The sequence below is a fragment of the Triticum urartu genome, chromosome 6 (genome assembly GCF_003073215.2).
Source record: "Triticum urartu cultivar G1812 chromosome 6, Tu2.1, whole genome shotgun sequence".
NCBI classification, from domain to species: Eukaryota; Viridiplantae; Streptophyta; class Magnoliopsida; order Poales; family Poaceae; genus Triticum; species Triticum urartu.
The window spans coordinates 107997244-108025006 of record NC_053027.1 but is presented as its reverse complement, the minus strand read 5'-3'; the positions used below and the strand labels follow the sequence as shown (position 1 = coordinate 108025006).

The 27763-nt window shown below is 45.6% G+C and overlaps 1 long non-coding RNA gene and 7 other non-coding genes across 8 annotated transcripts; all 8 read left to right on the top strand.

Moving 5' to 3' along the window:
* Window positions 1–6105: 6105 nt before the first annotated feature.
* On the top strand, window positions 6106–10275 carry LOC125516080. The gene is made up of 2 exons (XR_007287229.1): window positions 6106–6442; window positions 6522–10275. It is a non-coding gene; the product is annotated as an uncharacterized LOC125516080 (long non-coding RNA).
* Window positions 7184–7283, top strand: LOC125517788. The gene has a single exon (XR_007287796.1). It is a non-coding gene; the product is annotated as a small nucleolar RNA Z157/R69/R10 (small nucleolar RNA).
* LOC125517808 lies at window positions 7453–7598 on the top strand. The gene has a single exon (XR_007287813.1). It is a non-coding gene; the product is annotated as a small nucleolar RNA snoR2/U65 (small nucleolar RNA).
* LOC125517681 lies at window positions 7638–7758 on the top strand. The gene has a single exon (XR_007287729.1). It is a non-coding gene; the product is annotated as a small nucleolar RNA SNORD14 (small nucleolar RNA).
* Window positions 7897–8017, top strand: LOC125517680. Its single transcript, XR_007287728.1, has one exon. It is a non-coding gene; the product is annotated as a small nucleolar RNA SNORD14 (small nucleolar RNA).
* On the top strand, window positions 8157–8277 carry LOC125517678. Its single transcript, XR_007287726.1, has one exon. It is a non-coding gene; the product is annotated as a small nucleolar RNA SNORD14 (small nucleolar RNA).
* LOC125517787 lies at window positions 8698–8790 on the top strand. Its single transcript, XR_007287795.1, has one exon. It is a non-coding gene; the product is annotated as a small nucleolar RNA Z43 (small nucleolar RNA).
* On the top strand, window positions 8934–9014 carry LOC125517725. Its single transcript, XR_007287768.1, has one exon. It is a non-coding gene; the product is annotated as a small nucleolar RNA SNORD34 (small nucleolar RNA).
* Window positions 10276–27763: the final 17488 nt, after the last annotated feature.

Below are 27763 nucleotides of genomic sequence, written 5' to 3'. Positions count from 1 at the left end.
ATCAGATATCAAGTAGGCATGTTTACGAGCTCGATGCACTCACTACAGAGCAAGGCATGACAATCTAAGCATATACCCATCAAGAATACACATTATACAAGCTAGACATGGTAAGAACAACAACATAGCATGCACGGATCAACAACAACATCCTCGGCAAAATCGCTAACAAGTAGACAATCTGCCCAGATTCACGAAATAGCAAAGGTAGAGCTCGATTGAATCAAGCTAGGGTGCTCCATAAATGCAAACAAATACATGGATGGATAGAGCACCACAATATGAACAAATCATGCTTATTGATCATCCTCAAAAGAGGCACGGATCACTAGGAAACAACATGAACATATGGCATATTGATAAAGACACATCAAGGACTTAGTGGAATTGCTAAGTCCCTGAAATCAGCATTAACGAATGCACCACTTTGTAAGCTTGTGCTAGTCACCACACATATCACAAAAATACATGGATAGCACCTCTGTAAAGATGGCAAAGCATATAACAAAACTCATGTAGAGCTCAGGGGCATATCATGCACACATTAATCATGGCAAAAATGACAAATAGCTATTTGATGCAGCAGATCTGACAATTAACTCAAATAGCACTCTACCAACAGCATTTCGGGCATCAAGATGAACTCAAAGGAAAATGATGCAATGAGATGAAATGATGTGCTCTCTGAGACGAACATTTTGATATGATACATGACCAAAACGGAGCTGCGGATGCAAAGTTACGATGCGATGAAGATGGGCATATGAATCTGGAAATTTCGGGGACTTAGTGAAATTTAAACCTCCGCGAAAAGCCAACGCGGGATGGAGGGATCCGGGACGGAGCGGATCGGGACGCGGCCGCACGTTTGGATCGGGCACCCGGTGGATCTCGTCCACCCCCGACGTGAGCTCACCGGAGCTGGCCGGAGGGACGCCGGAGACGGAGAAGGAGGCGCGGGGGCTCGCCGGAGTTGCCCTGGGCAGCGGATCCGGTGACCCCAAGGCGGCGGAGACGGGCGGTGGCCAGGTCGCGTGGTGGAGGCGGCGGCCGGCGGCGAGCGCAGCGGCGAGCAGCGGCGTCGGGCACGGCCCGACGATGAGGTCCGGCGCGGCCTGGGCACGCAAGAGCGGCGGCGGGCGCCTCCGGGCCCGGGCGGGCCTAACTCGGGCCCCACGGGCCGCGGCGGAGGAGAGAGAGGCGCGGGCGAGGTGGCAGCGTCCGATTGGGTGAGGGCGGTGGCGGCTCCCCATTGGTTGAGGCGACATGGCGGCGGGGCGGCGGGCATGTCCGGCGCGGTGGGGGTTTTGTCCGGGCGCGAGGAGGACGAAGCTAGGGTTAGATCTGCGCGAGAATTTCGGAGGAGACCACATATTTATAGGTGGAGGGAGCTAGGAGAGTCCAAATGAGGTGCGGTTTTTGGCCACGCGATCGTGATCGAACGCTCTAGATGATGGAGGAGGTTTAGGTGGGTTTGGGGCCACTTTGGAGGGGTGCTGGGCTGCAACACACACGAGGCCTTCTCAGTCCCTCGGTTAACCGTTGGAGCATCGAACGAAGTCCAAATGGTACGAAACTTGACAGGCGGTCTACCGATAGTAAACCAAGGCCGCTTGGCAAGTCTCGGTCCAATCCGGAAATGTTTAATCCCCACACCCGAAAGAAAGGTAGAAATGACCACCGGAGGAGATAGGAGCGCCGGAATGCAAAATGGACAACGGGGAAAATGCTCGGGTGCATGAGATGAACATGTATGCAAATGAAATGCACATGATGACATGATATGCAATGCATGACACGCAAGCAAATGACAAGGCAACAACAGCGAATAACTGGAGGACACCTGGCACATTGGTCTCGGGGCGTTACATTCTCGGCATGCAATTGTCTCCAAAATCGCTGGGTCGTCCACTCCAGCAATGACCAGCGCTGAGCTCCCCAGGTAGTTGCCTTGTTGATCCCTGCACATCGCAATGGCTGATCCTCCCCTCCCAGCTCTGACACCGGCGTCAACGTGAATTTTGAACCAACCCACAGGTGGAGCTTGTGGCCTGACCTGAGCAGGGAGACCGCCTCTTGCTATGGGTTCCTTCTTGTTTTCCAGCACCTCAAGCTCAACTATAAATCTCCTGACAAAATCAGTGGTGGCCTGTGGTGTTTGAAAAATCCCTTCGTGAATTGCCTTCCAACGGGTCGTCCATATTGCCCACAGCGTGACCGTTAGCAGCACAAACTGGTCATGTGAAAGGGATTCCATAAGTGTAAAAAGCCATAGCTTAGCTTTTGGTTTGGTGGTAGCAACAAGAGGTTGGGCAAGGTCATCATCAACCAAAGCCCACACACATCGGGATGATGTACAGTTTAGCAGCGAGTGCCTCCATGAATCTAGCGCTCCACACATCCCACGAGCCGAGCTGTGTGACATGTGTCTATGAGCTCGAACATCTTCTGTTGGGAGGGATTGTCTTGATAAACGCCACAGAAACATTTTCACTTTCCCCAGTACCTTTGTGCTCCATAATATTTTCCATGTTCCTTCTTCTGCTACTATCATTGAAGAGCCTGTTGTGTTTTCCAACCAGGCCTCCCGACGCCTTCTGGTTTCCACTAACATGCGATATGATGACTTGACCGAGAAAACACCGTTCCTTTCAAAGTTCCGGCTCCAGAAGTCATCTGTGTTGCGTGTACATAAAGGAATGCTTAAAATGACCTTAGCATCCGTTGGCATGAAAACCTGGTTGACGCGTTGGACATCCCACGTGGCACTGGTGTTGTCAATCAGCTCGGCCACCCGGCATCCGTACGGGCGCATCATCTCGTCCCTCGGTATCCAAGTATCTGCCCAGATGTTGGTAGTTTCACCATTGCCTATGCGGCGAATGATACCTTGCTTTAGCACGTCTTGGCCTTCAACTATTGCCCGCCAGACCTGACTTGGGTGGCCGCCCAGGTTTGCCTGTAATATATCTGTGTCCGGGAAGTAGACACTTTTCAGCACACGTGCGCTGAGGGTTTCAGGGTTCTGAAGGAGTCTCCATGCTTGGCGTGCCAACATAGATAAGTTGAAAAGCTCGAAATCCTTAAAACCCAGTCCTCCCATACCTTTTGGCTCTGTCATGGACTTCCATGAGACCCAGTGAGGTTTTCTCTTGCCATCCTTAGAGCCCCACCAGAACTTTCTTATGAGCATATTAAGGTGTTCACACAATCCCCTCGGCAACTTGAAGCAAGACATAGAGAAGACCGGAAATGCTTGTGCCACTGCTTTAACTAGCACCTCCTTACCCGTTGTTGATATAGTATTCTCTAGCCAACCTTGCACTTTGCTCCACAAATGATCCTTCAAATATTTGAAAGCCCCATTTTTGGAATTTCCTATGTCAGATGGCATACCCAGATACTTCTCATTGAGTGTTTCATTTGGAACATTGAGAGTGTCTTTGATCACTTCCCGGGTGCTATCAGGGACACCCTTACTAAAATAGATAGAAGATTTCGCAAAGTTAATCTGTTGGCACGAAGCTTCACAGTAATTGTTCAGTACCAGGTTCACCTCTTCAGCACCAGCATTACTCGCCTTACAAAACAGCAGTCTGTCATCAGCAAATAACAAGTGACTTACCTGGGGCGCCGTAGGTGCCACTTGTAACCCACTCAGATTGGATGACTCATTCTTGGAGTTTAAACATGCACGACAGGCCCTCTGCCGCAAGCAAGAACAAATAAGGGCTGATTGGGTCCCCCTTGTCTGATCCCTCTTGATGGTTCAAACTCCTCCAACTTGTTCCCATTGAAAAGCACCGACAACTTAACCGAAGTGACTAAGTTCATCACTATATTTACCCACCTTTCCGTGAAGCCCAGTTTCATCATCACCACCCTCAGATAGGGCCACTCGACCCTGTCATATGCTTTCATCATGTCGAGTTTGAGTGCAAAAGACCGGTGCTTCTTTGATTTGTTCCTTTTCATAAAATGGAGACAGTCGTACGCAGTGATAATGTTATCAGTTATCAACCGTCCAGGAACAAAGGCTGACTGCTCTTCAGATATTATATCAGGCAAAATAACTTTCACACGGTTAGCTATCACCTTTGAAGCAATTTTGTAGAGCACATTGCAAAGGCTAATCGGTCTTAACTGAGCTAATAAGGTGGGATTTTTTACCTTTGGTATCAACACCAGGACTGTTCATTAATGCATGCTGCTGATTCTGTACCCTCCACTATCCGTAGTACTGCATTTTTCACTTCGTTACCACAAACCTCCCAGTGACGCTGAAAGAAATGAGTTGGGTATCCATCTGGGCCTGGGGCCTTCGTCGGGAACATATGAAAAAAGCTATTTTCACCTCCTCTCTATATGGAGCATTCAATGCATCATTCATTAAATCAGTAACTTTGCGTGGAATAGTATGCAGGACCGGCCCCATATCCGCTAAACCTTTTGACATGTAAATATTTTTGTAAAACGACGTTGCCATAGTCTCCATCTCCATCACATTATCTGCCAATGTACCATCCGAACGCAATAGTTCTTTGATTTGATTTTTCTTCTTCGCCTACTAGCACGCAAGTGAAAAAAGTAGGTATTTTTATCACCATGGATCAACCAGTCAACACGTGCACACTGTCTCCAGAGTATTTCCTCTCGGTGAAATAGTTCGACAAGTTGATCTGTAATTTTTGTTTCCTCTCTAGTCGGCCATGATCGTTCTGGAATTGCGCGGAGCATCTGCAATTTTGTCTTTAGTGCACTGATTTCCTGCCGAACGCTGCCAAAATGCACGTGATCCCAGGTTGATAGCTCGCCCGACAGCTCTTGTAATTTTGTCTTGATCTGCTCCATCGATTTGCCTGGCGCCTCTGCCCACTTGTCGGCCACTACCGAGCCCAGCGAGGGATCCCGCTCCCAACATACCTCATATTGAAATGATTTCGGGCCCCTCCTGCATGCATGCATTTCTTGCAGCGTAAGTAATAGGGCTACGTGATCAGAACTTGCCGCCGCTAGGTGCTTGACTTCTGCTGTCGGAAACGCCATCAACCAGTCCGGCGTTGCTACGACTCTGTCCAATCTCACTCTTGTGAATGATCCTCCGGCGACTTTTTTCCTCAAAAGTCCAGCTCTGCACCTTATATCCGATGTCGGTAAGGCTGCAAGTATCCAAAACATCTCGGAACAGATCCATCTGCGCTTGGCTTCTCGCACACACCCCATCATGCTCGTGGCCATGCAACACTTCGTTGAAGTCGCCAACTACAACCCAGGGATGATTGCTGGTATTAGCAATGCCACGCATCATATCCCAGGTTTTATATCTTTCTTGCACTTGTGCTTCTCCATAGACAAAAGTGATCCTAGTTTGCACCAGGACTAGTTCTTTCACAAGTACATCAACGTGATACTCTGAATAACCGAGAATTTCCAACTTTATTGCTTCATTCCAAAAGATACCAAAACCATCACTTCTACCTCTACTGCTTACAACAAAACTCTTTTCAAAACCTAAAGATCCTATCATGCTCTCAACACGTGAGCCCTCTATTTGGATTTCTAAGATGCATATAATAGAGGGGGCATGTTGCCTCAGAGATCTCGAAGCTCTCGAATTCCGTTGGTTAGCCGCTGGGATATTTCACTGTGCTACGCTAATAGGCCGGCCTAGTTGGAGTGGCCTGTGCGTCCGCTTGGCAATTAGCCGCAACGAGCGGAGGCCTTTCGCCGCGAAGAGCACTGAATGTGAATTATCTTTTGAGATCATAGCCCACCTCAACTAGGCCAGGCCCGGTCTGCGTCAGACCCTAAAACACAAGGGCCGTATCGAATTGGTTTTCTTGAGCCCGACGAAGATCGCCCACCCCTATACATTCTCCCAGCGCACCACCCGTCCACCCCCAACCCTTCACCAAACCCTCCTCGCAGCGCCGCCGCCACGCCCTCCCAGATCTCAGATCCCATCTCCTCTCCTCAGCATCCTCCTCCCCACCCCATCCTTATCGCCGCGCCCCGCGCCTGAGCGCCTCCCGTCAGCCGCCGCGCCCGTTTCCCCAGCCCCCGCCACCGCCGCCGCCCACCTTCCGCGGCTCCCCCCGTCGAGCCGCGTCTCCTTCTGCTGGCTGGATCTCGTCCGGATGATGTGCGCCGTCCGCCGGTTTTGTCGGGGAGCCCGGCGGCTCTGTGGTGTTCAAGCAGGAACCTCATGCTACCGGCAGCATGCGGCGCTTGCTTGAACATCCCAGAGCCACCGGCGTGCCAAAATTCACGCAGGAGACCAGTCGAGGAGAGATCCGCCAAGCTGGAGTACCTGAACGTCTTCTTCAAGTACTCCACTTTTTTTTTCTTGCGGAGAAAAAGGTGGAATACTTGAAGAAGATTTTCAGGTCGTCCATTAGAAATCTCACCATATTAACCCAAAACCGTGCTGCATCCCGCAGAGGTGAGGCCAGCTATCTTCAATTCTGCACTGTAGGCTGTTATCTATCATCAACGTTTCTTATGTTTTGCTTTGCTGCCAGTTCATTCAAGTTCAAGGCAGGCATGCGCTTTTGGGCAGATCATAGTTTGTTAACGGTGATGTGCTCTAGGTCTAGGTTTGTTGATTTATCTGCCCTGATAATTTTAATCCTTAATCCTGATAGTTATTCAGTAGGGATGAAAGCATGGCAAAACTATGGATAATATCTAACATTTTTGTGTTTTCAAGTACGGTTACTCGTGTGTAGAGAAGTTCAGCACAACCATGCTCCTAAAGCTGGTTAAGAATTATGCATTAAAATAGGTATGTAAAAATGAAAATATGATTCCAATTGGAATGCTAGGTTTGAAGATTTCATATGGAGGTTGGTAGCATAACTCTTTAAGTATCAAGTGTCATTCATTTGAAGCTGCTTTTGCCATGGTAATATTATCTCAATCACACTGACAACTGGACTTCTTGTTATCCTTGCCTCTTTGAGATCTGCCTCTCGTGAATGACAACTATGCTTTTTTTTGCACAATGTAGCGTACAGTTTTCCTGTTCTTCTTTTGCAGAACACTATTGTGCAGTTGGGTATTTGTGCTTATGCCAGTACTGTGTTCTAGATTCTCCCTTGCTGATTGGTTTGTTCTCTATTTATTTTTTTGATATCCGTTTCTCAATTTTTACATCTTTTCTGTTTGCATCATCAGCTAGTTAGGGAGTTGAGTGTTGATGACATTTATGTGGACTAGAGTTTCTGATACTGCCTCTTCAGCAGTACTTTTGAAGACAAACCCTTGGCCGTCTGACCTCCCCCCTCCCTCTAACTGGTGCATTTATATCTTTGGATTAGTTCACGTTTTCATTTGTTCATTGCCAATTTCTCAGGATGATTTACCAACTCCTTGAGATGATTTGTGTTTCTTATGGTATGATTGCTTGGACTTTAGGTTGTTGTGTTGTGACTGCTTGGGTGTTTTTCATTGGGCGTGTTGCCATGTCTCTGGTAGCTACAGCTTTGACCAGAGATGCTACTTTGTGCCAACAGAGAGATCTTGGATGTTTCACGTTTGATAGTTACCTGTGGACGTGATTTAGTCGGAACACAGAGCTGTTTTGTTTCATTAAAAAAAACCTATTTCTAAGCTTATTTTAAATTGGAGTAAATCAATGGTGATGATGATAAAACATAGGCTTGTTTCTCAAAACATTCGCAGTTGCCGCCTAAGAGCTTTCGCCCTGCCAGGCTTGAGAGCTAATGCTGCTAATTCCTTCCTTGGATGTCTGAGCCATGTTGATTTTACTCATTTGAATCTTTTTTTTCTCTGCTTTATCTTCTTGATTTAACAGGATATTTTGTTGTTATACTTGCTTTTCCTACTTAACAATAATATATTTTTGCTGTACTTCTTTTAATTGGGTGAAATCAGTGGCGATGATGATAAAACTTTGGCATGTTTCTCAAAACATTCGCAGTTGCCGCCTAAGAGCTTTCGCCCTGCCAGGCTTGAGAGCTAATGCTGCTAATTCCTTCCTTGGATGTCTGAGCCATGTTGATTTTACTCATCTGAATCTTTTTTTCTCTCTGCTTTATCTTCTTGATTTAACATGATATTTTGTTGTTATACTTGCTTTGCATACTTAACAATAATATACTTTTGCTTTACTTCTTTTAATTGGGTGAAATCAGTGGCGATGATGATAAAACTTTGGCTTGTTTCTCAAAACATTCGCAGTTGCCGCCTAAGAGCTTTCGCCCTGCCAGGCTTGAGAGCTAATGCTGCTAATTCCTTCCTTGGATGTCTGAGCCATGTTGATATTACCCATTTGAATCTTTTTTTCTCTCTGCTTTATCTTCTTGATTTAACATGATATTTTGTTGTTATACTTGCTTTGCATACTTAACAATAATATGTTTTTGCTGTACTTCTTTTAATTGGGTGAAATCAGTGGCGATGACTCCTTCCTTGGATGTCTGAGCCATGTTAATTTACCTTATTTAATGTTCTTTTTTGGTGTCTGACTTAATGATGTTGGTTTTAATCTGATATATTTGTACCAGGCCTGTTTGGAATGTAGGATTCTGAAACGTAGAAACTTATGATAAAACTAAATCTTGTTTCTCAAAACATTCGCAGCTGCTCCCTAAGTCATGGGTGTTAACATGGTTTGTGTTGCATCCTTTAGTATCTTCACTGAAGAGAAACATTAATTCGGTTGGTTTTTCGCTGGGATGGTGAAGATTGATATTTGGTCTCCGTTGTAATTGGCATTTTTTTGCCTTGCCGACCATACTGCTATATCACCACCCATATTCTGAGTCCTCCAGATGCATGTTTTCCTTTCTTGGTTTTGATTCATATCTATTTTGTTTGATGTTTTTCTGATGATTATAGAAATAGAATTGTCTCATTTCATATCTGTGTTTAAGACCAATGATCTATATTTTATGCTGTTTTTAAATTGTTCTTACCTATGATGAGTTGCGAACTGTATTGCCTACATTGTTTGAACAATCTGTGAGAACGTATGCAACGTCTGAGGATGAACAAGAAAAAGAAAAAAAATGTTCCAAATGGATTATGATTGCTATTTGGACGGTCTTTTGCTCTTAGCTGACGGCAATTACAACAACTACTTTTATACTACTCAATTAGTTTCTCCAAAATTATTGATTCAATGGATATATGGGCCCCACAAATTTGCCATTGTAGTGGTATTCTTGCGTAACCTTCTCCCGGTTCATGTGATGCCATGTCTCTTTGACTTTGAACCAATGGCTGATCTGCATACCAAACTTTCTGAATTTGATTCTGGGATGCATGTATTTCTTCCACTTCTGGTCTAAATCTTGTAAGATCCGTAATTTTCCTTTTGTGTTTGTTTTACAATGGTGTTTTACCAAGTGTGGAACATTCAAACATGTGTGTAAGAAAAATGATCACAATTTTTTGATTATCTTTGCTATTATTTTGGGTTTTACTGTTCATCTGGGAGGAGAAACATCGTGCCACTCAAGTATACTTTTTCATGAAATGTTTTCTGCCGGACAACCGTACGTTGTTGTATCGACACAGATATTTCTCTTTCGAACGACACAATTATGAGTACCTTTTCTTCTCAAAAGGAGCCGGTTTTGCATCGTCCACTCCTCCATTTGATTGGCCCAACCCCACTGTTTTCTCTTTATAATCATCTTCCTCCTGCATGCTGGAACCAACCGACGAAGAGCTGAATTCTAAGTAGTTGTGCTACAATTCTGATGGCGGCACCGGCGCACCGTGAGAGTCGGCAAGCGGTCAGTTGGGCGGAGCACGTGATAGTGCTACTATTGCAACATCAATATGGATGGGGGCGCCGCTCTTTTAACTTATTCTCCCGTGCGTGGTTGACGAAGGAGAAGGTCCTGTTGATGCTATTGTCCAATCTGCATGCTGTGATCCAGATTGAGCTGCTTGGCTTTGGTTTGCTGGGATCTCACCGCTGAAAGTTCTTATCAATGACTAAGCTGAGAGCATGTGGATAGATTTGTTGAGGATCATGCCCCTAAGATTATTTCAGCGGAGTTTCTGCAACATATTCAGTGGGCGTTGGATAGACTTATGTGTGCGTATAGTTCGAACGGCTCTGGCCGATCGGCCAAAAGATTGGGATGGTCATAGCTCGTTTCCAAAATTCATTTTTCTACAGTTTGGAAACATTCAAAATGTACTCATTAATAGTATGTTTCATTTGTTTTTCTAAATGTATACATAAATTTTGCTAGGATATTTTTTCTACAGCCAAATTGAAAACAATTTTTTCCCACATTCGTGGTTTCCATGGATTTTTGTACTATAGAAGCATCTTTGTCTATGGATGTGGATGAATATGAATTTTTAGAACAGGGAGATTTGCTAGGTGCAAAGCTGATTTCCAAAGGTGTTATCTTTGTTAGGATTAATTAATGATTGTTAATTATGGAATAATCCCTGCTTTCACTAACCGCAGGCAGTTGCATCTGCCGTGTCGGTTCCCTGCCTACCTGAACAGACGCCTTCCTAGTGGTGTCTCTTCCCTTTGTATAAATAGCAGATCTTATCTAATAAAGGATACATAGTTTACATTACTTCTCTCGTTCTACTCTAACATGTTATCAGCAGCGAGTCGAACGAGAGAAGTAATGAACAGCATCCGACCCTAGCGGTTGTAGAGGCCGATGGCGGTGCGCCGCTCCTGACGCTGTTGACGATGGCGCACATCCCGGCCACACATCAAGTGCAAGTTCACGATGACACGCTCGCCTTCGTGTCCGCGCTGACCGGAGCCTCCGCCTTCTGCCTCCGCGTCGACTTGCTGGGGATTTCTTTCCTTTTCTCTCTCCTTATCTTTTCTATTGACTGGACTTTCTCGCTTGCGTGGCCATGTGCATGCGGTGGAAATTTAGGCAACCGGCAGGCGTTGCTTTATTTGCTACTCCATGAGTACCCTCTGATTGAGCACAGTAGCAGATTATTAGTGTTCCAACACATTCCTACCAAGTGATTTCAATCCTGTTAAAATCAGTACATATATTTTTGTACTGTTTTCTGTTGAGTACCGAGGTATTTCAGATTTTAAATTGATGTAATATATTTCCATGTTTATCACGTGTTGAGATTAATTATGTTCATTCGCAATTGAGATTTTTCATCTCTTGCAAAGATAATTTCAGTACCTCTACGTTACTGGTTTGTGATTGAGAATTTTCTTTTCTCACAAAACAATCTCATTACGATTGAGATTAATTTTCTCTTGCAAAATATTAATTCACTTTGCTGAATTATCTTGCAACTTGATACAAGATCATCTCATTTAATTTAAGGTCTATACAATTCAAGTTTTTCACTTGAACCTGAATTTGCAACATCATTACTATTCATTACAATAGTAGTGTATTTCTGTTGATTACGATGTATTCCGGAATGTATATATCTCCATGTTAGCTACATGTCGAGATTAATATGTCTATTTGCAATTGAGATTTTTAATTTCTTGCAAATAAGAATGCAAAATTCAAGGTGATTTCTTCAAATTGATGTATTGAGATCACAAGGTAGTCATATAGATCTACTGCCTTTTGCAGATTATTAATGACTACTGTTAAAGCCTATATTTTGTCATTTTGACATTATAATTGCTTTACAAAGTGCTCTCCCACACATTTTGCTAAGTCATGACATAAGGCATTACGAGTGAGTATCTACTGATTTCATGAGATTATACTCTCTAGTGCTGCGAGATCTACTCCATTTTGAAGATTATCTTCAAGGTGTCATATTTAGCAATTTGAAATTCACACTAATGGTTTCAAGATAACTTCTTGAAATACCCACTGATTTTGCTAAGTTCATTACAACATCAACCATGATGGTCTTTAATTTACTGGTTGTAAATTAATTATCTCTGGTTTACCCATAGAGGTAACATATGGCTATAGAGTTTGAGGCATTCGCCCTCAATGGCCACCACTGCCCTATCTGGACCATGGACATCATGATCGCTCTTGTGTCTCATGAGATAATGTGTGCAATCCTGATTTCACCTCTGGTCAGGATCACACAGCTAACAGAAAATGATGTCTTATAAATCATAAGGCATTAGATTCAGATCTCAGCATCTGGTTATTCTGTATCAGCAATTCCTGGGATACAATGAACCTCAAGGGAGAAGGTTTGAATATTACTTCAACCTTCAATCCGACATCACCGGCTGTGACGGGGCCCTATGAGCACGGAGAATGTGATGGTTGAATATGCCTCAACCGACATGTTTGGAGATTATGAATAGTCTTTCAATCTCCTGAGTGGTCAATATAATTAATGTCCATTTACGATGTTGTAACAACAACACAAGTATTGTTGTCATCGTCATATATTGTATATCACAATATATTGTATCAGCACTTTGGTACAAATACATTTGTCTATATATCTGACAGTGATTTTCATATTGAGAATCTTCATGTCTATATATAGATTTCTACGGGAGTCAATCCAATGAAAAATGATATGTGCCTTGTGGACATATGCATCATAAACTCTATACTCAGGGAAGTCCAATGTTTCCACTCTCATTGAGAGAAATGAGATATTTTAAAATCGCTAGACGCGATGAGGTATTTGTTGGCTCAACTCGAGTCATATTTACTATCCCTGTGGGTACTCGAGTAACGCAGGGATGCTTCATTGCTTCCCAAGTTTAACTCGTACCCTACTAAGCTATAGAGATATTCGTCAAAATGGTTTCCATAGTGAAACTTATGATGACAAGAAAGAGAAATACTGTGACGCCCCCGATTCAATCGTACACTAATCATACATGCAAACGTGTACGATCAAGATCAGGGACTCATGGGAAGATATCACAACACAACTCTACAAACAAAATAAGTCATACAAGCATCATATTACAAGCCAGGGGCCTCGAGGGCTCGAATACAAGAGCTCGATCATAGACGAGTCAGCGGAAGCAACAATATATGAGTACAGACATAGGTTAAACAAGTTTGCCTTAAGAAGGCTAGCACAAACTGGGATACATATCGAAAGAGGTGCAGGCCTCCTGCCTGAGATCCTCCTAAACTACTCCTGGTCGTTGTCAGCGGGCTGCACGTAGTAGTAGGCACCTCCCGAGTAGTAGTAGTCGTCGTCGACGGTGGCGTCTGGCTCCTGGGCTCCAACGTCTTGTAACGCCCCGTGACCGATGTGCCAGGTGTCGTCCAGTTATTCGCTGTTGTTGCGTTGTCATTGCTTGCGTGTCATGCATTGCATATCATGTCATCATGCGCATTTTATTTGCATACATGTTCGTCTCATGCATTCGAGCATTTTTCCCGTTGTCCGTTTTGCAATCCGGCACTCCGTTCTCCTCCGGTGGTCATTTCTACCTTCTTCTCGTGTGTGGGGATTAAACATTTCCGGATTGGACCGAGATTTGCCATGCGGCTTTGGTTTACTACCGGTAGACCGCCTGTCAAGTTTCGTACCATTTGGACTTCGTTTGATACTCCAACGGTTAACCGAGGGACCGAGAAGGCCTCGTGTGTGTTGCAGCCCAACACCCTTCCAAAGTGGCCCAAAACCCACCAAAACCCTCTCCATTATCTAGAGCGTTCGATCACGATCGCGTGGCCGCAAATCGCACCTCATTTAGACTCTCTTAACTCCCTCTACCTATAAATATGTGATCCCCTCCCAAAAATCGCGGATGAACCCTAAATCCACTCCTCCCCGCGCCACCGGACATGTTCGCCCGGTGGCCGGACGCGTCCACCCAGCCGCCACGTCGCCCGGCCAATCGCCGGCTGCCACGTCAGCCAGCCGCCCCTCTCCTCCAACCACGCGCCTCCACCTCAGCGGCATCCTCCCTCTCTCTCCTCCGCGCCCGCCGCCGGCCCACGGGGCCCGCAGCCGGCCCGCGCGGCACGCGCGTCGCCCGCCGCCGCCCGCGCGCCCGGCCGCCTCCGAACGTCGCCTCCCCACCTCTTCGCCAGGTCGCCGTCGCGCGCTCCGGCGACCACCACCCTGCACCACGCCACTCCACCACGCCGGCGCTGCGCCTCCTCGTCGGCGCCACATCGCCCGCACCGTGCCGGCCTCTTCTTCCGGTGGCTCCGGCGAGCCCAACTCCGGCCGTCCCCCGCATCAAGTCCGGCCACCGCCGCCCCTGCCTTCTCCGGCGCGGATCCGGTGAGATCCGCCGCCGCCTCGGTTCACGCGCTGCCAAACCCTAGATCTGGAGGTGGTAATTTCACTAAGTCCCCGAAATTCCCAGATCCATATGCCCTTGTTTATCGTGCCGTAACTTTTCATCCGTAACTTCGATTTGGGCATATAGCATATCAAAATGTTCGTCTCAGAGAGTACATCATTTCATTCCATTGCATCATTTTCATTTGAGTTCATCTTGATGCCCGAAATGCTGTTAGAAGAATGCTACTTGAGATAATTGTCAGATCTGCTACTCCATTTAGATATTTGTCATTTTTTCCATAATTAATGTGTGCATGATATGCCCATGAGCTCTACATATGTTTTGTTAAGGGTTTTGCCATCTTTCCAGAGGTGCAACCCATGTATTTTCGTGATGTGTGTGGTGACTAGCACAAGCTTGCAAAGTGAGGCACTTGTTAATGCTGATTTCAGGGACTTAGCATTTCCACCAAGTCCTTGAGCTGTTTATCTCATATGGCCATATGTTCATGTTGTTTCCTAGTAATCCGTGCCTCTTTTGAGGATGATCAGTAAGGATGTTTTGTTAATCTTGTAGTGCTCTATCCATCCATGTCTTTGTTTGCAATTATGGAGCACCCTAGCTTGAGTCAATCGAGCTCTACTTTTGCTATTTCGTGAATCTGGGCAGATTGTCTACTTGTTAGCGATTTTGCCGAGGATGTTGTAGTTGATCCGTGCATGCCATGTTATTGTTCTTGCCATGTCTAGCTTGTATAATGTGTATTCTTGATGGGTGTATGCTTAGATTGTCATGCCTTGCTCTGTAGTGAGTGCATCGAGCTCGTTAACATGCCTACTTGATATCTGTTTCAGCATGCTCCAGTTTTCACTAAGTCTGAGAACTGATTATGTTTTTGCCATGTTCACATGCTTGCAATTGTGTTTTCTGATCCCTCTTGGCTCAAGGTCACTAAGGGACTTTTGTTAAGCTCTTTGAGTAGCTCCATGCCATGCTTTACTTTGCCATGTTCAGGTCCTGTAGCATATAGTTTTCATGCTCCGAAGTGTGCTACCTGATCTGAAATTCCAGACAAGTGTTAATTTCACTAAGTCTAAGATCTGTTTACCATATGCATTTTTGCCATGCTTGTTTGAACCTGTTAATGAATGAATTGGCCGTAACTCAGTGTTCATATTTTGTTAAGCATCTTGAATGCATCCCTGCCATGTATTTTGTTGCCATGTTTGAGTGTTGTAGCATGTTTAACTTGTTGCATTTAGATGGCTACTTGCTGTATATCGCAGACCGGTGCCATATTTGAATTGCTTGCCATTTCCAAACTGTAACTCCGATTCCGGCGTTCTTTATATCGTTTTCAAGCGATTTCATCTCATCTTTCCAGTGGCACACTTAGATTTCCAAGTTGAGGCCAGGTTCATGCTTTCCTTGTCAAATCTTGCATATGCATCGCATACCGCATCCCGCATATCATACCATGTTCATGTGTTGGTTGTTTACTATGTTGTGTGCTTCTTTTCCGGTGTTTGCTTCTTCGGGTTGGTTCCGGTAACGTCGCGTTTGTGAGGACCCGTTCGTCTACGTTCGTTTGTCTTCTTCATGGACTCGTTCTTCTTCCTTGCGGGATTTCAGGCAAGATGATCATACCCTCGAAATCACTTCTATCTTTGCTTACTAGATGCTCGCTCTTTTGCTATGCCTATGCTGCGATACCTACCACTTGCTTATCATGCCACCCATATTGTTGAACCAAGCCTCTAACCCACCCTGTCCTAGCAAACCGTTGTTTGGCTATGTTACCGCTTTGCTCAGCCCCTCTTATAGTGTTGTTAGTTGCAGGTGAAGATTGAAGTATGTTCCTTGTTGGAACATGGAGTTGTTGTTCCTTGTTGGAACTTGTTTACTTGTTGGGATATCATCATATATCTTATTTAATTAATGCATCTATATACTTGGTAAAGGGTGGAAGGCTCGGCCTTATGCCTGGTGTTTTGTTCCACTCTTACCGCCCTAGTTTCCGTCATATCGGTGTTATGTTCCCGGATTTAGCATTCCTTACGCGGTTGGGTTATAATGGGAACCCCTTGACAGTTCGCTTTGAATAAAACTCCTCCAGCAAGGCCCAACATTGGTTTTACCATTTGCCACCTAGCCTCTTTTTCCCTTGGGTTAGGCCAGCCCAAGGGTCATCTTTATCTTAAACCCTCGGGCCAGTGCTTCTCTGAGTGTTGGTCCAACCCAGAGCACCGTGCAGGGCCATCCCTTGGCAACTTGGGTTACGTCGGCTCCTCTACGCTTAGCTTATCCGGTGTGCCCTGAGAACGAGATATGTGCAGCTCCTATCGGGATTTGTCGGCACAGCGGGTGGTCTTGCTGGACTTGTTTTACCATTGTCGAGGATGTCTTGAAGAACCGGGATACCGAGTCTGATCGGAACGTCTTGGGAGGAGGTCTATTCCTTCGTTGACCGTGAGAGCTTGTCATGGGCTAAGTTGGGACACCCCTGCAGGGATTTGAACTTTCGAAAGCCGTGCCCGCGGTTATGGGCAGATGGGAATTTGTTAATGTCCGGTTGTAGATAACTTGAACCTTAACTTAATTAAAATGAATCAACAGCGTGTGTTACCGTGATGGTCTCTTTCCGGCGGAGTCCGGGAAGTGAACACGGTGTTGGAGTTATGCTTGACGTAGGTTGTTTTAGGATCACTTCTTGATCATACTTTTACCGACCGTGCTTTGCCTTCTCTTCTCTCTCTCATTTGCGTATGTTAGCCACCATATATGCTAGTCGCTTGCTGCAGCTCCATCTCATACCTTTTACCTTACCCATAAGCTTAAATAGTCTTGATCGCGAGGGTTTGAGATTGCTGAGTCCCCGTGGCTCACAGATACTTCCAAACCAGCTTGCAGGTGCCGATGAGTCCGTGCAGATGACGCAACCAAGCTCAGGAGGAGCTCAATGAAGATCTTGTCCTTTGTGTTGTTTCGTTCTAGTTGATTAGTAGTGGAGCCCAGTTGGGATCGATCGGGGACCTTGTCGCATTTGGGGTTCTTCTTTTATTTTGGTTCCGTAGTCGGACCCTGATTGTATTTGGATGATGTAATGCTTTATTTATGTATTTGTGTAAAGTGGCGATTGTAAGCCAACTATGTATCTCTTTCCCTTATGTATTACATGGGTTGTGTGAAGATTACCTCACTTGCGACATTGCTTTCAATGCGGTTATGCCTCTAAGTCGTGCTTCGACACGTGGGAGATATAGCCGCATCGAGGGCGTTACACGTCTGGTCGCAGCAATCGAGTATAGAAAGGGAAAAAAGAGGGAGCAAGGCAACCGTGAGTACTCATCCAAAGTACTCGCAAGCAAGGAGCTACACTATATATGTATGCATTGGTATCAAATGGAATAAGGGTATCATATGTGGACTGAACTGCAGAATGCCGGAATAAGAGGGGGATAGCTAGTCCTTTCGAAGACTACGCTTCTGGTAACCTCCATCTTGCAGCAGGAGAAGAGAGTAGATGGTAAGTTCACCAAGTAGCATCGTGTAGCATAATCCTAACCGATGATCCTCCCCTCGTCGCCCTGTAAAAGAGCGATCACCGGTTGTATCTGGCACTTGGAAGGGTGTGTTTTATTAAGTATCCGGTTCTAGTTGTCATAAGGTCAAGGTACAACTCCAAGTCGTCCTGTTACCGAAGATCACGGCTATTCGAATAGATTAACTTCCCTGCAGGGGTGCACTACATAACCCAACACGCTCGATCCCATTTGGCCGGACACACTTTTCTGGGTCATGCCCGGCCTCGGAAGATCAACACGTCGCAACCCTACCTAGGCACAACAGAGAGGTCAGCACGCCGGTCTAAATCCTATGGCGCAGGGGTCTGGGCCCATCGCCCATTGCACACCTGCATGTTGCGTACGCGGCCGGTGAGCAGACCTAGCCCCCCTTATACAAGAGTAGGAGTTCCAGTCCAACCCGGCGCGCGCCGCTCAGTCACTGACGTCACGAAGGCTTCGGCTGATACCACGACGTCGAGTGCCCATAACTGTCCCCGCGTAGATGGTTAGTGCGTGTAGGCCAGTAGCCAGACTCAGATCAAATACCAAGATCTCGTTAAGCGTGTTATTTTGAAATAACCGCGAATGCCGACCAGGGCCAGGCCCACCTCTCTCCTAGGTGGTCTCAACCTGCCCTGTCGCTTCGCCACAAAGATCCACATAGAGGGCCGTCGGGAAAGTATGTCCTTCCAGCCCCCAATTCGTGAATCAACCGCGGGTACTCCTTGAGCCAACCCGACTTTAGTCATCACATGTATCATGTATAAAATATATAGTATATACCCGTGATCACCTCGCGAGTGATCACGGCCCGATAGTATAGCATGGCAGACGGACAAGAATGTATGGCCACTGATGATAAACTAGCATCCTATACTAAGCATTAGGATTGCAGGTAAAAGTAACAACAGTAGTAGCAAGGACAGGCTATGCATCAGGATAGGATTAACGGAAAGCAGTAACATGCTATACTACTCTAATGCAAGCAGTACAGAGAAGAGTAGGCGATATCTGGTGATCAAGGGGGGCTTGCCTGGAGAGAGGGGTTGTCAACACCGTAGTCGTACTGGGTAGCAGCGGCGTCGGTCTTGGTGTCTAGCGAGAGAAGAGGGGGAAGAAACAATAAATATAATGCAAACAGATGAATAACGATGCATGACAAGAGAAGTAGCGGTGCTAGGAGTGCCCTAACGAGGTATGAGGTGGTATCGATGAAGGAGGAAAACATCCGGGAAAATATCCCCGGTGTTTCGCGTTTTCGGACAGATGAACCGGAGGGGGAAAGTCGCGTGTTCGCTATGCTAGGGATGCGTGGCGGACGAACGGACTGCGTATTCAGATTTGTCTCGTCGGTCTGAGCAACTTTCATATACAAAGTTTTTTCATCCGAGTTACAGTTATTTTACTATGATTTTCTGAAGTTTTAATAGTAGTTTGGAATTCTTATAATTCGGAAATAAAACAATAATTTGTTTTGTCACCTAGTGCTATTCTAGCCATAGTTTATCATTGGTGGGGCCAGGGTCAAAGTCAACAGTTGACTAGTCAACATATAAACGGTGTAGGGGCCACATGTCATTGACTTAGACTTTTTTATAAAAAAAATTAACTAACAGTGGGTCCACATGTCATCTACCATTGGACTAATTAACTAGTACTACTAACTACACAAACAAACTAAACTAGTCCCTAAACTAGTTTTTGGCCGGCCACACACACTCACGCACACACACGCTGCACGCACACAACACACACACGCTGCACGCTGCACGCACACACTCGGCCATGGCCTTTAGCAGCAACTAGCAGCGGCTGGAGTAGAGCAGCGCAGTAGTTGCACTAAGCAACAGCAGCGTCGAAGCAGAGCAGCGCAGTAGCAGGCACGCACAACAGCGGCTACCGGCAGCAGCAAGCAGCGGTCAAGGAGCAAGCAGTGGCGGAAGTAGCAGCGAAGAAACAACGGCGCAAGGAGCAGCTCAGCAGCACGGGAGCTCAGGCGACGACGCGGTCAGGGGCGGCCGAGCGCACGCGGGTGCCAGCGGCAGCGGGCGAGCCGAGCGCGGCCAGCGTGGGCGGCCAGGGGCATGGTGCAGGGGAGCGCCCGGGGCAAGGGGAGTGCGGCCATGGGAGGGGCCGGCCGCGGCAAGCAGCTGCGGGCGCGGAGGTCCGGCCATGGCGTACAGGGTAGTTACGGCTATCAATTGAAGAAGGGAAAGGAGAGGGATAGCGCGTCTGCTCACAGGGAAGTCACGCGGACGGCTCGTGGGCGTCGTGGTGGACGGACGGTGGCGGATCGAGCGGCGGAGCTCCGGCGGCCGTGGCGAGGAAGACGGTCGTGGGCGTAGTCGTTCGGGAGTCCCGGCTTGATCTGGTGGTTGAAGACGACGAAGCAGTCGACGGCGGAGCCTAAGGACACGACGGCTGGGCGCGGGGTTGTCTGTGGCCACGGGATCTATAGCGGCACGACCATGACGCCTCGGGTGGTTGCTCTGGGCGGAAGAAACTGTGCGGGGGAGGAAGAGAGGGAGGACTAGGGTTCGTCCAGGGGGTCAAGGGGGTCTTGTAGGTGGGCAAGGCGGCTCGGATGCCGACGTGTGGCCGGCGGCCATGGAGATGGCGCCACGGCCTCCCCTGCCTCCACTAGCAGCAGAAGGAGAGGGATAGCGCGTCTGCTAACACTAGTGTGGTAGGATATGTTTTATTTTTTTATTTTTAATTTAACTTTCATACTTTGCATTTTATTTGAGCTACTAAAGAGTTTTATTTAATACAAAACTTGGCACAAAAGTAAAGCGCAATATTCCGGGTTGCTACAAAAAGTTTCAAAGGATTAGGGAGTGTTCAACTTTTTTTAGAAATTGAAAAGGTCAAATAATTAGCTATTAGACCAGTGTTATAATTTTCAGGGGTATTTTAAACATCTCCATAATGTTTTTTTAATGCATGACAATTATGTAATGAAAGTTTTCAACCTAAGGAACATTTTTAAATTACTATTTTATAAAAAATATTATATGACTTGGCATTTGAATCTGGATTTGAATCAAAGTGAGGATTAGCAAAATGATGATGATTTCATGGCGTCATTAGGCATGGGATTACTGTAGCAAGATTCTCGGGGTGTTACAAATCTCATCCACTACAAGAAATCTCGTCCCGAGATTTTAAGAGGTGGAGTAAGGGGAAAGATCTGGTTACTTAATCCTAACGATTCTTCTCGGTCTTAGTTGCTCTTCTCGAAGAGGTCGATCCATTACATTGATGTCTTCATTTCTCTGCTTCAGGTCATCATGATGAAGTTGTCGTCCTTCCTTTAGGATCTTCACCGTACTTATGAAAGGGTAGGAAGGGAAAAAACTCTATAGGGACGAATTCTAACAAGATCGAGCATCTGACGGTTAACTCCGGGGAAGAAGCATAAGTACCTCTCGAATTGAAACTTAAGAAGATATCGAGAGCAAGGTAAGAAGGTAGCATGAGAAGTTTCAAACGGATAGGCAATCATTCGATGCCTGAAACCAAGTGCGAAAGGGGTCCAGAGCAACGAGAACAAGTATTGCGTCTGATACCAGATTAGATCATCTCTAGGAAGGTGGCTGGTGATCTTCATACGAAGCCAATCGCGAGGAATGACTTCGGAGATAGGGGTATACATGACAGTCAGGTTTCGATCCTGGGACCTGTGGGTTATGGGCCCAGCATGTGGGTTAAAAGTAGAAAGGGCGGTGATATTTTGCACAGTCATGATAACGAGGCATGCTAGAGGATAGCCTATCAATTATGTCGGCCACGTCGGTACCAAGGGCGAGGGACGAAGAGAACCATTTTCCTGCTCGTTGAACGAGGTGGACCAATAGGCAAAGTTCTCGTCCATCGGTGGCTACCGGAATGTCATCAACAATAGTAACAGGGTCTTGCTGACAGAGTGATACAACGAGGTTCAACTAGGCAGAGAATTATCTCTGCTCAGCTAAGTCAGATTACAAGAAAGGTTAAACAAAATAATGGAAAGGAAAATGTGATTATTAGATTAAACAAAGGAATGGAAAGGAGAATGTGTTTAAACACATATTTCAGGGGTATATCCTTCCCAAGGACAAGCATAGCATGATATCCATGACAGGATATAACATAGAATACCATTTAGGTAATGGGAGAGGAATTTCATGACATTACCCATACAATGGTGTTTGGATAATTGAGCAAGAAGCATTCAGCATTGGCCTCCAAATGTTCTTGTTGAAAATCGGAGTACCATAGACATGCTTCGAGATAGCATTGACATGGTCTTCAGGCAAAGGTCAGACTCTGGATACACGAAGGATCCATCAGGAACATCTTGTAGAGTAAGTCTTACAATTTCCTCATGGAAGCATGGATAATCTTGCAGAAAAGGAAACTATCACAATAGGTCCTCCGGCCAGGTGTGCTAGGCATGACATCACATTACCGAGTCATATAAAGACCAATGCTATAACTCTTGGAGATATATTCCAACCATCATATCTGACCGAGGTTCGGATCCGACCGGTGTCAGGATACCTCCAACTTAGGATGCCTGAGAAGAAAAGGTGTAGCACAATTGACGAGATGACATTATAAGATTCTCGGGCATTGAACTATGGAAGCAAGTTCCAAAACAAGAGTTCATCATTAAATCAAGGAGAGGCGAGGAGGTGGCTGATTGACTCCGCGACAATTCATTGAGATTTTCAAAAGATGGATTTCCACACTTATGTGAACAAGGAGATAACATTGGTTGTAAAAGGTGCACCCGAGATATGGGCTTAGGTAGCATGATAAATGTTAGAATGGTGATTCGATAACCAATGGTCTAAGAATGAATTATCGACCATTAACTTCAAAGCAATATGGTTGCTAGAAGTGTAGAATCCAAGCAGCACCATTCACCTGTTGGTATCCCGGCTAGAATCAACACGGGAACCAAGAAAGAATGGTGATGGTGAAAAGTATCACTATACCAATAATTCTTAAGAGGTGGAGCAATTCTCACGACCTTCTTGACCTATAAGGTAGTAATACTCCAAGGTAAAGAAGAATAATTGCTGGATAGCAAGGATCTCAAAGTATAGCACAAAACACGAATAAGTTTGTGTTGGAGGGAAGTCAATAAAGTGGTCGATGATAACACAGATCATCGAGGGCAAGGATGGTATTTCTCATAATGAACTCAATTGACATCCTGGAAGAGCTCAAAATGCCGATGATGATCACGACACAATTGTTGAGAGATTTCATGAAGATGTAATCGGTCGGCGATGACATCAAGCCAAAGGCATGATGAAGCGAAAGGTTATTGAACCCAAGGGTATGACACAAACTCGAAACCAAGCTCGTTGTTTAAGGCAAAATGGTATGATGAGGAAGATCGACGTAAGCTTAGCTCATCGTCGAAAGTTGTGCTCCGGGAATAAGGACCAGGTAGCACAGTTAAAATCATCCCAGTAATGTTATAGCCAAATAGGGTAGGAAGGACGTGATCGGGTACAAACTCGTAAGTAAAGAAGATTACCAAAAGTTGTTGAACCGTAGTGCGGACTCGGTTCAGTTATCGGTTTTTGAGTGTTTAATAACCCAGAGCCCGTGAAAAATTGGGAATCAGTGAGAATGTAGTACTTGATGAGGAACTGCGGTGCCGTTGCTCATATTTGCAACTCACAACAGGAGCTGCGGAATAAACGGAGACTGGCGAAGGACGAGGTGACGATGCGCGTCGGGAATGGTTCCAAGGTCGATGTGATCGCCGTCGGCATGCTAACTCTACATTTACCTACGGGATTAGTTATAAACCTCAATAATTGTTATTTAGTGCCATGTTTGAGCATGAACATTGTATCAGGATCTCGTTTAATACGAGATGGCTACTCATTTAAATCCGAGAATAATGGTTGTTCTATTTATATGAGAGATATGTTTTATGGTCATGCTCCGATAGTCAATGGTTTGTTCTTAATGAATCTCGAGCGTATTACTACACATATTCATAGTGTGAGTACCAAAAGATGTAAGGTTGATAATGATAGTCCCACATACTTGTGGCACTGCCGCCTTGGTCACATAGGTGTCAAACGCATGAAGAAGCTCCATGCAGATGGACTTTTAGAGTCTCTTGATTATGAATCATTTGACACGTGCGAACCATGCCTCATGGGAAAAATGACCAAGACTCCATTCTCAGGAACAATGGAGCGAGCAACCAACTTATTGGAAATCATACATACTGATGTGTGCGGTCCAATGAGTGTTGAGGCTCGCGGTGGCTATCGTTATGTTCTCACCCTCACTGATGACTTGAGTAGATATGGGTATGTCTACTTAATGAAACACAAGTCTGAAACCTTTGAAAAGTTCAAGGAATTTCAGAGTGAGGTTGAGAATCAAGGTGACAGGAAAATCAAGTTTCTACGATCAGATCGTGGAGGAGAATACTTGAGTCACGAATTTGGCACACACTTAAGAAAATGTGGAATAGTTTCACAACTCACGCCGCCTGGAACACCTCAGCGTAACGGTGTGTCTGAACGTCGTAATCGCACTCTATTGGATATGGTGCGGTCTATGATGTCTCTTACTGATTTACCGCTATCTTTTTGGGGCTATGCTTTAGAGACTGCCGCATTCACTTTAAATAGGGCTCCGTCGAAATCCGTTGAGACGACACCGTATGAATTATGGTTTGGGAAGAAACCTAAGCTATCGTTTTTAAAAGTTTGGGGATGCGATGCTTATGTCAAGAAACTTCAACCTGAGCAGCTCGAACCCAAGTCGGAAAAATGTGTCTTCATAGGAACCCTAAAGAAACTATTGGGTATACCTTCTACCTAAGATCCGAAGGCAAGATCTTTGTTGCCAAGAATGGAATCTTTCTGGAGAAAGAGTTTCTCTCAAAAGAAGTAAGTGGGAGGAAAGTAGAACTTGATGAGGTATTACCTCTTGAACCGGCAAATGGCGCAACTCAAGAAAATGTTCCTGAGGTGCCTGCACCGACTAGAGAGGAAGTTATTGATGATGATCAAGATACTTCTGATCAAGCTCCTACTGAGATTCGAAGGTCCACAAGGACACGTTCCGCACCAGAGTGGTACGGCAACCCTGTCTTGGAAATCATGTTGTTAGACAACGGTGAACCTTCGAACTATGAAGAAGCGATGGCGGGCCCGGATTCCGACAAATGGCTAGAAGCCATGAAATCCGAGATAGGATCCATGTATGAAAACGAAGTATGGACTTTGACTGACTTGCCCGTTGAACGGCAAGCCATAGAAAATAAATGGATCTTTAAGAAGAAGACAGATGCGGATGGTAATGTGACCATCTATAAAGCTCGGCTTTTCGCTAAGGGTTATCGACAAGTTCAAGGTGTTGACTACGATGAGACTTTCTCACCGGTAGCAAAGCTAAAGTCCGTCCGAATCATGTTAGCAATTGCCGCATTCTACGATTATGAAATATGGCAAATGGACGTCAAAACGGCATTCCTTAATGGTTTCCTTAAGGAAGAATTATATATGATGCAGCCGGAAGGTTTTGTCGATCCTAAGAATGCTGACAAGGTGTGCAAGCTCCAACGCTCGATTTATGGGCTGGTGCAAGCATCTCGGAGTTGGAACATTCGCTTTGATGAGATGATCAAAGCGTTTGGGTTTACGCAGACTTATGGAGAAGCCTGTGTTTACAAGAAAGTGAGTGGGAGCTCTGTAGCATTTCTCATACTATATGTAGATGACATACTTTTGATGGGAAATGATATAGAACTCTTGGACAGCATCAAGGCTTACTTGAATAAGAGTTTTTCAATGAAGGACCTTGGAGAAGCTGCTTATATATTAGGCATCAAGATCTATAGAGATAGATCAAGACGCCTCATAGGTCTTTCACAAAGCACATACCTTGATAAGATATTGAAGAAGTTCAATATGGATCAGTCTAAGAAGGGGTTCTTGCCTGTGTTGCAAGGTATGAAATTGAGCTCAGCTCAATGTCCGACCACGGCAGAAGATATAGAAGAGATGAGCGTCATCCCCTATGCCTCAGCCATAGGTTCTATTATGTATGCCATGCTGTGTACCAGACCTGATGTAAACCTTGCCGTAAGTTTGGTAGGAAGGTACCAAAGTAATCCTGGCAAGGAACACTGGACAGCGGTCAAGAATATCCTGAAGTACCTGAAAAGGACTAAGGAAATGTTTCTCGTTTATGGAGGTGACGAAGAGCTCGTCGTAAAGGGTTACGTCGACGCTAGCTTCGACACAGATCTGGATGACTCTAAGTCACAAACCGGATACGTGTATATATTGAATGGTGGAGCAGTGAGCTGGTGCAGCTGCAAGCAGAGCGTCGTGGCAGGATCTACATGTGAAGCGGAGTACATGGCATCCTCGGAGGCAGCACATGAAGCAATATGGGTGAAGGAGTTCATCACCGACCTAGGAGTCATACCCAATGCGTCGGGGCCAATCAAACTTTTTTGTGACAACACTGGGGCTATTGCACTTGCCAAGGAGCCCAGGTTTCACAAGAAGACAAGGCACATCAAGCGTCGCTTCAACTCCATTCGTGAAAATGTTCAAGATGGAGACATAGAGATTTGTAAAGTACATACGGACCTGAATATAGCAGATCCGTTGACTAAACCTCTCCCTAGGGCAAAACATGATCAACACCAGAATTCCATGGGTGTTCGATTCATCACAATGTAACTAGATTATTGACTCTAGTGCAAGTGGGAGACTGTTGGAAATATGCCCTAGAGGCAATAATAAAAGTATTATTATTATATTTCTTTGTTCATGATAATTGTCTTTATTCATGCTATAACTGTATTATCCGGAAATCGTAATACATGTGTGAATACATAGACCATAATATGTCCCTAGTAAGCCTCTAGTTGACTAGCACGTTGATCAACAGATAGTCATGGTTTCCTGGCTATGGACATTGGATGTCATTGATAACGGGATCACATCATTAGGAGAATGATGTGATGGACAAGACCTAAATCCTAAGCATAGCACAAGATCGTGTAGTTCGTTTGCTAGAGCTTTTCCAATGTCAAGTATCTTTTCCTTTGACCATGAGATCGTGTAACTCCCGGATACCGTAAGAGTGCTTTGGGTGTATCAAACGTCACAACGTAACTGGGTGACTATAAAGGTGCACTACAGGTATTTTCGAAAGTGTCTGTTGGGTTGACACGGATCGAGACTGGGATTTGTCACTCCATATAACGGAGAGGTATCACTGGGCCCACTCGGTAATGCGTCATCATTATGAGCTCAAGGTGACCAAATGGTTGATCACGGGATCATGCATTACGGTACGAGTGAAGTGACTTGCCGGTAACGAGACTGAACAAGGTATTGGGATACCGACGATCGAGTCTCGGGCAAGTAACATACCGATTGACAAAGGGAATTGTATGCGGGGTTATTTAATCCTCGACATCGTGGTTCATCCGATGAGATCATCGTGGAGAATGTGGGAGCCAACATGGGTATCCAGATCCCGCTGTTGGTTATTGACCGGAGAGTCGTCCCGGTCATGTCTGCATGTCTCCCGAACCCGTAGGGTCTACACACTTAAGGTTCGGTGACACTAGGGTTGTGAAGATATGTATATGCAGTAACCCGAATGTTGTTCGGAGTCCCGGATGTGACGCCCCCGCCCCCCGATTTGATCCGTACACTAATCATGCACGCAAATGTGTACGATCAAGATCAAGGACTCACGGGAAGATATCACAACACAACTCTACAAATAAAATAAGTCATACAAGCATCATATTACAAGCCAGGGGCCTCGAGGGCTCGAATACAAGAGCTCGATCATAGACGAGTCAGCGGAAGCAACAATATCTGAGTACAGACATAAGTTAAACAAGTTTGCCTTAAGAAGGCTAGCACAAACTGGGATACAGATCGAAAGAGGCGCAGGCCTCCTGCCTGGGATCCTCCTAAACTACTCCTGGTCGTCGTCAGCGGGCAGCACGTAGTAGTAG